We start from the raw sequence: 12,597 nt of genomic DNA, 5'->3' as shown, positions 1-12,597 counted from the left end.
GGAGGTCTCTTGGCATTGACGGCATTAGTGGATAGATGCGTAAAAGCATCTCTTTTCTGTGAAAAAAGGAATTCATTTAGTGCGTGAGGATTGGCTCATTGCTTCTGAGCTGGATGATGGGGATGTTAACCGGCTCAAGGCACTCCTTTTGGAGAGTCTTGATGATAGGTGGAAAACTAGGTGGACGAACAGTGACAATGATCGGATGACTTACGAATTTGTTCGTGACGCGACGTTCATACCAGACTGCTCGGACTTTGGCTTCGGCCTAAGCCTGAGCTTCATACTGGCGGGACATGGCTCTTTTAATGCATTTTTGCATCAGAGGAGCTTGTCCGTGACTGATCTGTGCGACTGTGGCAGACCTGAGGACTGGAGGCATGTACTGACGGAATGCCCGTACTATGTAGACATTAGAGACTTAGGCGCGATGGGGATTAGTGAGGCTGTGCGGAATTTCTGTAGGGCCTGTTGGAAGGTTGGCCACTTTTTTCTGGGAAGTATTTATTAGGAGACGGACAAGACTTAATGGAGGCATGAATACACGCTACTTATCCATGACGAGGTGTTGCTGTAATGTCGCGACCGGGTGATTTGGTGCTGCGCATGATATTGCCTGGCACCTGCCTTGCCCCTGTTGATGCTGCGGCGTTTTCCCATCGTTGTTTCCCGTAGCTTTTGTGGCCGTGTTCTTGTGTCTACTACTCGCATTTGCGGGGCAATAACACAAAAGATGATAGACCTAAGTCTCCAACTCCATCTCGTCATCGCACATTTTTTGCGTCTAATAAAACACTAGTCAGGATTCTTAAAAACTGTTCTATATCAAGCTTACTCCTACATAAGATGTCCTGTTCCGCGAAAAACTTGGCCACATTGACTTTTTTTAACCTACAACCTACAGTAGCAGACCCCGCCTCATTTAGGTGGTAATGGTCGACGCGATATCCTATCAAGATACTCGAACAAGGGAGTGATTCCGTAGAATGATTTGCTCTTCAGATTGTCGGGTTTCTGGCCACCCTTTAACAGCCCGGAACCCATCAGAGCCTGAATGCCTTTCCCTTGATTCGAAGAAGCTCTTTCCATCTTCCAACTAGTCATGACGTCACATGGCCCGACGCTAGAGTGTTCAGCGCAATCTTACTGTTCGGGCAGCCATTCCCTCATCGACATAGACTTCAGGAATGCGAAGACTTCTACATGAAAACAGCTGCACAGTACAGAAATCCAATGGAAATTCCAACTAATTCAATGAAATTTCCTGCCCCGGAGCCACCATGCAATTTTGAACCATCTATACATACAGATGGTCCCGAGAATGGAGGGTTGCTCCCAGCTGAGAGATACTTTTTCGAAAAAATTAAGTCCAATCAGCTAAATGAGGGCATTCAGAGTCTCTCTCTCTCTCTCCCTCTCTCTGGGCACTTTTTTTGTACCAGAGATTACCACCGCTGAGGTACCCTGCACATTCTCGTTCACACTGCGGAGGTCGCAGTTGTACAAAGCCCGATGCCACACGAGACAACCATAGGTCAGAATCGGTCCAACATCCGCCGTAAACAACCACTTTACCATCCTCGGCGTAAACACCATCTCCTTCCTATCGAGTTGCTGCAGAAGTTGAGCGCATTCAGTTCCTTCGTGTTCACTTCCTAGTTCCTGCCAAACATCCTTCGACAACTGCAGAGACGGAAGTCCATACAGCAGTATCCGCTTGAAAAGTACAAGCTCCGTCTCCTTGGGTTCGTGCTCAACCCATTTTACTAGACTGTCTCCTCAGTGACGACGCTGATTAGCACGACATCGTCCTTATATACGATTAATTTTGTGTCATCCTTGTGAAAATCCAATAGGAGTTCGTTCATAAGGTTCCAGAGAATCTACAAACGAAGTTCCCAACTCCTCTTGCAGTACAACCACGTCACCCACCTTCTTACTACACCATCTACCAAGTCTGCTTTGGTGATGCTGCGCAGAGAAGATAGTTCGACCAACGGGAGAAATTCGGTTGGATCTCCTTGCGGTCCAGGACGCGACTTTGATCCTATTGCCACGTTGATGTTACCAGAGATATCCAGGAAAGCCAGCATGGCGTAATTATTCAGTCAGAGAGACGTTGAGAGCTTTCGTAACACTTCGTGAAGAAACGTCTCCATCGACTTACCCTTGACGTATGGTGTATCAGACTTTCCCATGCTTTGAGTAACAAAGATGATTTGGTCTAATGGGCCTATAGTCCCTTTTCGTGATGTGGTTTCCCGCTTATGGGATTAAGACTATCCCAACCTGTCTTTATGCCCTCGATAGGTCGGCACATACTCGTACCAGGCTTGCTCTGAAAATCCTTTTCAACCATAGCAAAGAAACTAAAGATTTTCTGCAACAGTGCCGGTGCTACTGGCTAGAACGGGCTTGCGCACCTTTAAGAGCTTGACGAGGATCGCTACTTCCACATGGAAATGTGGCTACAACGAGTACAACAGCTGAACAAATATTCTTGTTCTTTGAAGTTTATTTACATGGCCTGTCATACAACTGGGCATCTGTGGCTGGAAGTGTTTCGCATTATTTTATCGTTCATCTTCGTGCTTGCTCTTTTCATTCCATTATATCTTATTACGAATTTTTAATCAGTCAGCTAGTAAGATGTTTGGTCTGATATTGTGGTCAGGTCGTTGAACTGCTTCTAGAATATCAACTAAGAGCTTGAGGACCGTTGTCGTCGACTGTGAAAAGTATAGGCATCTGTAATTGATATTCAGAGGCTTTTCTGGTTGTCTTAACCAGATGTTAGAGGTTCATAAATCATTGCAATCTTGCTTTAAACCCTCTATTGTTTTCGCTTTTTGAGTGTCCTTTGAGTGCCCCAGACGACCCTATATTCCGTGTTTACCACATTATTTGGTATTGCTTTGATAGCCTAAAAATATGATCCACCTTTTGCAATGTTCATTGTTCTGTTTTTAATTAATATCCCAATAAAATAACTTCCTAATTAACCACCGCTCCACACATCAAACCACACCCAGCTTAGTATTGGCCAAGTTTCATTTCTGTGTTTTGCTTCTCCTTAGCCATATCAACATAAATATTTTATTAAATGTTATTCCAAAGAGTACCATTAAGACTAACATTTCGTTTCGCATAAACAGTTAATTAAAGAATGTGTCCTTAGGTTATAATTTGGCTCATTGCAGTCATTCGATGTTCAATTACTTTCTCTTCAATGGTCAAATTAGGAAATTTATTAGTGGTGGGGAAATGTGAATCAAAAAGTATACCAAACGACTTTAATTGCTTCATTGTGGAGTTTTCTCTGTTAAGACGCTTAGTTGACTGGAAATATGCTTTGGGATATTTGTTTGGATTTGCCTAATCAGATTTCTATGTGAAAAATATTACTGCAAATAACTGTTCAAATATTTGGCATGAAATTTATTAAACTTTTCACAAACAGGATGGGTTCAGGTATAAAGGATTCTTCATAGAAATTGGTTGACTAAAATATATGGAACTTAGAAAAGGCTTACTGAGTATATTGCTAATATTTTACAATATGCATTAAAGTTCGCAAAATAATTCTCTTACTTAATTAAAGTCCGTTTTGTCTTTGGTAGTGATGGAAACTTTGTTCATAGTTTTTATACCCACCACCATAGGATGGGGGTATACTAATCTAGTCATTCCGTTTGTAAAACCTCGCAATATTCATCTAAGACCCCATATAGTATATATTTTCTGAAGTTCTGAGTCGATCTAGCCATATCCGTCCGCCCGTCCGTCTTTCGAAATCACGATAGAGGTCGAACGCGTAAAGCTAGCCGCTTGAAGTTTTGCACAGGCACATAATATCGATGTAGGTCGTTGGGGGGGATTGCAAATGGGCCATATCGGTTGAGATTTAGATGTAGCTCCCATATAAACCGGTTTCCTGTTTTGAATTCTTGAGCAACTAGAAGCAGCAATTTTTGTCCGATTTGCCTAAAACTTTGCATGTGGTGTTCCGTTTCCAACAATTGTGTCTAGTACGGTGCAAATCGGTCTATAACCTATATAGCTCCCATATAAACCGATTACCCGATTTGACTTCTTGAGCTCTTACTCTTTGCCTGAAATTTTGCATGTAGTGTTCTGTTACGAATTCCAACAACTGTGCCAAGTACAGTCCCAATCGGTCAAGAACCTGATGTAGCTCCCATATAAACCGATCTCCCGATATGACTTCTTGTTTGCTGGTTTGCCCTACAATTAAATTTATTTTTGTATACATTTTTATCAGAATCCATGTTGGTGGGTTCTCAAGTTGTTCTCCTTTGCCTAGATTATTTTAAATGTCCAAGGAACTCTACGACTTTGGTGGCGGGTTCAAGGGTGATTTGGTTGGATGTCGAGTAGGATTGACAGATGAGCAGTTGAAGTGTGGTCTCTGGTCAGACACAAGTTTAACACATAGGCATCTATCACAGCCGTTTAGCAATTGAAAAACAAGTGAAAAGGCGTTAAGTTCGGCCGGGCCGAACTTTGGATACCCACCGCCTCGGTTATATATGTAAACCACCTATCGTCAAAATCCGGTACAAATTGCCCCATATCGAAATAAAGGGTGATTTTTTTGAGGTTAGGATTTTCATGCATTAGTATTTGACAGATCACGTGGGATTTCAGACACGGTGTCAAAGAGAAAGATGCTCAGTATGCTTTGACATTTCATCATGAATAGACTTACTAACGAGCAACGCTTGCAAATCATTGAATTTTATTACCAAAATCAGTGTTCGGTTCGAAATGTGTTCAAATTTTGACAAATTTTGTTCAGCGATGAGGCTCATTTCTGGTTGAATGGCTACGTAAATAAGCAAAATTGCCGCATTTGGAGTGAAGAGCAACCAGAAGCCGTTCAAGAACTGCCCATGCATCCCGAAAAATGCACTGTTTGGTGTGGTTTGTACGCTGGTGGAATCATTGGACCGTATTTTTTCAAAGATGCTGTTGGACGCAACGTTACGGTGAATGAACACATTTCGAACCGAACACTGATTTTGGTAATAAAATTCAATGATTTGCAAGCGTTGCTCGTTAGTAAGTCTATTCATGATGAAATGTCAAAGCATACTGAGCATCTTTCTCTTTGACACCGTGTCTGAAATCCCACGTGATCTGTCAAATACTAATGCATGAAAATCCTAACCTCAAAAAAATCACCCTTTATGTTCCGATTTCGACCAAATACTTATAAGTAAGTGTATAAAAAATATTGGTCTTTTAAGTAGCTATATCTAAAATATACCGATCTGAACCATATACGGCAATAAATGCGCCTTTTATGGCCCCAAAACCTTAAATCGAGAGATCGGTCTATATGGCAGCTATATCCAAATCTGGACCGATCTAAGCCAAATTGCAGAATGATGTCGAAGGGCCTAATTCAACTCACTGTCTAAAATTTCGGTGACATCGGGCAATAAATGCGCCTTTTATGGGCCCAAAACCTCAAATCGAGAGAAAGGTTTATATGGCAGATATATCCAAATTTGGACCGATCTGAGCCAAATAAGAGAGGGGTGTCGACTGTTTTAACACAACTCATTGTGCCAAATTTCAACGAAATCGGGCAATAAATTCACCTTTTATGGGCCCAAGACCTAAAATCGAGAGATCGGTCTATATGGCAGCAATATCCAAATCTAGACCGATCTGGGCCAAATTAAAGAAAGATGTCAAAGGGTCTAACACAACTCACTGTCTCAAATTTCAGCAAAATCGGATAATAAATATGGCTTTTATGGGCCTAAGACCATAAATCGGAGGATCGGTCTATATGGCAGCTATATCCAAATCTGGAGCGATCTGGGCCAAATTGACAAAGGATGTCGACGGACCTAACACAATTCACTGTCCCGAATTTCATCAAAATTGGATAATAAATGTGGCTTTTGTGGGCCTAAGACCCTAAATCGGAGGATCGGTCTATATGGCAGCTATATCCAAATCTGGACCGATCTGAGCCAAATTAAAGAAGAATATCGAAGGGCCCAACACAACTCGCTGTCCCCAATTTCCACAAAATCGGATAATAAATGTAGCTTTTATGGGCCTAAGACCCTAAATCGGCGGATCGGTCTAAATGGGGGCTTTATCAAGATATAGTCCGATATAGCCCATCTTCGAACTTGACCTGCTTATGGACAAAAAAAGAATCTGTGCAAAGTTTCGGCTCAATATCTTTATTTTTTTCTTATCCGATTGGAATGAAATTTTGCACGACGTGTTTTGTTATGATGTCTAACAACTGTGCCAAGTATGGTTCAAATCGGTCCATAACCTGATATAGCTACCATATAAACCGATCTTGGGTCTTGACTTCTTGAGCCTCTAGAGCGCGCAATTTTTATCCGATTGGAATGAAATTTTACACGACGTGTTTTGTTATGATTTCCATCAACTGTGCCAAGTATAGTTCAAATCGGTTCATAACCTGATATAGCTGCCATATAAACCGATCTTGGGTCTTGACTTCTTGAACCTCTAGAGTGCGCAATTCTTATTCGGTTGGAATGAAATTTTGCACGACGTGTTTTGTTATGATATCCAACAACTGTTCAAAGTATGGTTCAAATCGGTTCATAACCTGATATAGCTGCCATATAAACCGATCTGAGATCTCGACTTCTTGAGTCTCTAGAGATCGCAAATATTATCCGATTTGCCTGAAATTTTATACGGCGGATTCTCTCATGACCATCAACATACGTGTTTATTATGGTCTGAATCGGTCTATAGCCCGATACAGCTCCCATATAAATCGATCACTCTATTTTATTTCTTGAGCCCCCAAAGGGTGCAATTCTTATTCGAATTGGCTGACATTTTACACAGGTCTCCAACATATAATTTAATTGTGGTCCAAACCGGACCATATCTTGATGTCGCTATAATAGCAGAGCAAATCTTTTCTTATATCCTTTTTTTGCCTAAGAAGAGATGCCGGGAAAAGAACTCGACAAATGCGATCCATGGTGGAGGGTATATAAGATTCGGCCCGGCCGAACTTAGCACGTTTTTACTTGTTTTTAGTTAGCGAAGTAAATTCAGTTCTCCAAAACTAAATATTGTAATAGCATACTTTATGACACAAACATATGAAAGTCATAAAGTGTCGTAAATTGCGAGATCAGCATATAACACATTGCATAGAAATTTATCACATTATTATTTTTGTATAGTCTTAATCAATTTTATGGTCTACATCTCATTACATTAATGATAATAACGATGTTTATGCAGCAAGTCCATGGAAATAGGCTTGCTGTTTGCTTATGGAATTAAAAGCAAATATTAGAAGACTTTGCTGTTAATATTGACCCAATAAAATTCCATATTAAGTTGAACATTTGCTATTTGGCTGACATTAATACCCCTCCCAACGTGGATCATAAAAATTCGCCATAAAATGAAATTTGCCAAAAACTTCAAATATTTGGTGCACCACTCTTTTAGTTTCTTATTTCCTCTATTTCATATCATAAATTTATAAATACATAAATAATGAGTGGAACAAAACTTTCATGGAGTTTAATGTAGAAGCAACACTGAACACACATTCCGGGTACTATGAAATGATTCAATGCATTGCAACTATTTGCTCTGGCTTAAAAGTTTATGTAGCACATATTTCGATGCTATTCAACAAAATTTCTTTTAAAAGTTTTTGAGCTCTACTGAGTAATGTAATCAATACTATAAGTATGATATGATTTTATATTACTAATGCTACTCACATCAATAGCACCATGGCTTGAGTTGAAAAATACTAAATTTATGATGGAGTAAATTTAAGAATGTGGACGGTTTTGTTAAGTATACCAAAAACGATTTCATCGGTGGGTACAAAGTGCTCTGGCCTATCTTGAGATCAGCATTATAATTAGACTGACTACTTTGCAACGTTAAACGCAAATTTGCCAATAAACATTCCATAAAGGAACAGGAGTAAACTTCTCACATGTCACTAAGTGCTGTCCGATTCAAGTTTAAGGTCAATGCTAAGGGGCCTCCTAGCCAGAATGGTCAAAATGGCGTGCCGTAGAGCGACATCTCTTTGGGAAGAAGATTTCACATTTTGACTCACAAATTTCGACAGCATTAAGAGGGAACAACTGCCGCTGAAAAACATTTTCTGATGGTCTCGCCAGGATTCGAACCCAGACATTCAGCGCCAAAGGCGGACGGGCTAACTTTTGCACTTCGAAGGCCTCTTTGGAAGGTGCTGTGCAATTTAGTTTGCAGTGGGTCACAATCATTAACGTTGTTGACTTTGGCTTCCTCATCGTCGAACTATTGGGGTGGTATAGGTATTTGACAATCTTACCTAAGCAAATCGGTGTTTTTAAATTCTTCTAAAAATAAGTAAAAAGGCATTGGAAACCTTGGATACCCACCCACCACCTCAGTTTTAAAGGGTGATTTTTAGATATTATCTTTTGGCAACATTGGTTTAAACAGCTGAAGCACATTTCGTATTTTCTTTCACTATTACACATCTCCAATTGAGTCTATAATTTAACCGTGAATCGTCTTACAAACTAACAACGCTTGCAAATTATTGAATTTCATTATCAAAATTCGTGCTCTGTTAAGAAAGTTCATCGAGCACTTCATTGTGTTCAGCGACGAAGTTAATTTTTGGCTCAATGGGTACGTAAATAAGCAGAATTGTCGATTTTGGAGTGACGGCTGGATAAAAGCATTGCAAGAGCTACCAATTCATTCAGAAAAAGTTTGGTGCGGTTTATGGGTTGGTGGCATCATTGGACCGTGCTTCTTTAAAGATCGTAACGTAACTGCTAATGGTGAGCGTATAGTGAGATGATATCCAAGTTTTTTTTTTTGGCCCAAAATGTAAGAGCATGAATTGCATGACGTGTGGATTCAACAAGTTGGTGCCACATGCCACACAGCACGCGTGACAATGGCGAGTTCGGTGGAAAATGTTGAGGGAAATCACTCTGTGCCAAATTTCAATAAAATCGGGCAATAAACGCGGCTTTTCTAAGTCTAAGACCATTTATCTGAATATCGGTCCATATTTATGCCAAATTAAGATATAGTCCCATATAGCCAATCTTCGAACTTAACCTGCTTATAGACACACAAATAAAAACCAGTGCCGCGAGAAATTTTGACTCTATTCCAACCCCGACTTCAGACAAATTGCTCGACTCCGAATTGGACCTAGGAAAGACCTACGGGATCTTGAGAATTTTGGACCCCATTTAACCCTAGCCAATATGGGTACCAAATGAAAGGTGTTAAGAAGTTGACTATGGCGCTTTTCCATTTTTATACCCACCACCGAAGGATGGGGGTATATTCATTTTGTCATTCCGTTTGCAACACATCGAAATATCCATTTCTGACCCTAGAAAGTATATATATATTCTGGATCAGCTTAAAAATCTAAGACGATCTAGCCATGTCTGTCCGTCTGTCTGTTGAAATCAAGCTACAGTCTTTAAAAATAGAGATATTGAGCTGAAACTTTGCAAAGATTCTTTTTTTTCCCATAAGCATGTAAAGTTCGAAGATGGGCTATATCGGACTATATCTTGATATAGCCCCCATTTAGACCGATCCGCCGATTTAGGGTCTTAGGCCCATAAAAGCCACATTTATTATCCGAATTAGTTGAAATTCTGGGCAGTGAGTTGTGTTAGACCCTTCGACATCCTTCGTCAATTTGGCTCAGATCAGTCCAGATTTGGATATAGCTGCCATATAGACCGATCCTCAGATTTAGGGTCTTAGGCCCACAAAAGCCACATTTTATATCCGATTTGGATGAAATTTGGCACAGTGAGTTGTGTTAGGCCCTTCAACATTCTTCGTCAATTTGGCCCAGATCGGTCCAGATTTGGATATAGCTGCCATATAGACCGATCCTCCGATTTAGGGTCTTAGACCCATAAAAGCCACATTTATTTTGCGGAAATTTGGGACAGTGAGTTGCGTTGAGCCCTTCGACATCCTTCGTCAATTTGGCCCAGATCGGCCCAAATTTGGATATAGCTGCCATATAGACCGATCCTCCGATTTAGGGTCTTAGGCCCATAAAAGCCACATTTATTATCCGATTTTGTTGAAATTTGGGACAGTGAGTTGTGTAAGGCTCCTCGACATCCGTCTTTAATTTGGCACAGATAGGTTCAGATTTGAATATAGCTGTCATATAGACCGGTCTCTCGATTTAAGGTCTTGGGCTCATAAAAGCCACATTTATTATCCGATTTCGCTGAAATTTGGGACAATGAGTTGTATTGGGCCCTTCGACATCCTTCGTCAATTTGGCTCAGATCGGTCTAGATTTGGATATAGCTGCCATATAGACCGATCCTCCGTTTTAGGGTCTTAGGCCCATAAAAGCCACATTTATTATCCGATTTAGCTGAAATTTGGGACTGTGAGTTGTGTAAGGCCTTTCGACATCCTTCGTTAATTTTGCTCTGGTCGGTCCAGAATTGGGAATAGCTGCCATATAGACCGATCCTCCGATTTAGTGTCTTAGGTCCTTAAAGGTCACATTTATTGTCCGATGTCGCCAAAATTTGGGACAGTGAGTTGCGTTAAGCCCCTTGATATACTTCTACATTATGGCACAGATCGGTCCAGATTTGGATATAACTGCCATATAGACCGATATCTAGGTTTTAGGTTTTGGGACAATAAAAAGCGCATTTATTGTCCGAAGTCGCCGCAATTTGGGACAGAAAGTTATGTTAAACCCCTCCACATATTTCTGCAATTTGGTCTAGATCGATCACGATTTGGATATAGCTGCCATATAGACCGATATTTCGATTTAAAGTCTTGGCCCCACAAAAGGCGCATTTATAATCCGATTTAACTGAAATTTGACACACTGACTTATGTTTGGCTTTTCGACATCCATGTTGTATATGGTTCAGATCGGTTTATTTTTAGATAATGCTACTAAAATGACCATTATTTTATTGTACACAATTGAACAAAGACTTGTACGTATAAGTATTTGGTCCAAATCGGATTATATTTCGATATAACTGCTATGGGACACAGGGTATGCAAATTTCACCGGATTTTGATGAAAGGTGGTTTACATATTGGTTGCCCAAAAAGTAATTGCGGATTTTTCATATAGTCGGCGTTGACAATTTTTTTCACAGCTTGTGACTCTGTAATTGCATTCTTTCTTCTGTCAGTTATCAGCTGTTACTTTTAGCTTGCTTTAGAAAAAAGTGTAAAAAAAGTATATTTGATTAAAGTTCATTCTAAGTTGTATTAAAAATGCATTTACTTTCTTTTAAAAAATCCGCAATTACTTTTTGGGCAACCCAATATACACCCGAGGTGGTGGGTATCCATAGTTCGGACCAGCCGAACTCAACGCCTCTTTACTTGTTATCCAAAATATTAGTCTGAAGAGGAGGAGGGGGATAAGTATGAAGACATCGCATCGTGAGTGTAAAGGGAGCCCACAGAAATATACTCCTAAGGTCAAATTTGAACCGACCTACATCAAGTATCTAAGTATCTGTGCAAAATTTTAAGCGGTTAGCTCTATGTTTTTGACCGCTATCGAGATTTCGTCGGACATACGGACGTACATGGCTAGTTTGAATTAGAATTTCGAGACGATCAAGAATATATATACACTCTATGGGGTTCTAGATCAATTTATCGAGGTGTTACAAATGGAATGGCTAGATGGTGGTGGGTATAAAAATTTCAGCCAAATCCGATAAGAATGGTTAAGAAAATAAGTATGGCAGAATGACAAATGGCAAGAGGTCATCCTAGTGCGCCAGGAGGTTAGCATGTTCGCATATGACGCTGAATGCCTGGGTGCGAATCCTGGCGAGAACATAAAAAAAAAATTGTCAGCGCGGGTTATCCCCTGTTAATGCTGGCAACATTGGGAAGGTACTATACCATTTGGTATGACAGCCAAGTAAAAACTTCTCCACAAAGAGGTGTCGCACTGCGGCACGCTGTTCAGACTCGGCTATTTAGGCTAGGAGTTCCCTTATCACTGAGCATAAAATTGAATCGGATGGGTAAATTTGCATCGGCACAAACAGGATGACGAAGTAATTATGCCCCCATCCTATGGTGGAGGGTATACAAATTTGAAATAAAATCAAATTTTGGCTCAATTAATTATTTTATGTAACTTTGCTGGAAAATAAGAAGTCCTTGAGTTTTCATATGTCCAAATGTCCAAGGCATGTGGTGGTATTCGTTGTATGTTCGTTGAACGAAAAATAACAAAATTCATTAATTACATTCATGACACTTGGCTTCTGGGAATATTCAACTCATATCTGAAAAATCTTAAAATTTTCTAATAATCCGCTAAAAATTTTATAATTATCACTTTGCATAAAAATGGCTGAAGGAATTTATAAACATTTTCACACCACTAGGCATAAACAAAAATTTAATTTTGTTCGGTGTCATCTCTGTCAGTCTGCTTCTCACACTCTTTCTCTCTATCTCTCATAATGCTAATCATAGGGCTTTTGTTTCTTGCCCAAGTTGTCTTTGTCTATCCGCTCCTTT

This window comes from Stomoxys calcitrans, chromosome 3 (assembly GCF_963082655.1).
Source record: "Stomoxys calcitrans chromosome 3, idStoCalc2.1, whole genome shotgun sequence".
NCBI classification, from domain to species: domain Eukaryota; kingdom Metazoa; phylum Arthropoda; class Insecta; order Diptera; family Muscidae; genus Stomoxys; species Stomoxys calcitrans.
The sequence above is the reverse complement of the archived record's forward strand: the minus strand, read 5'-3'. Positions refer to the sequence as shown.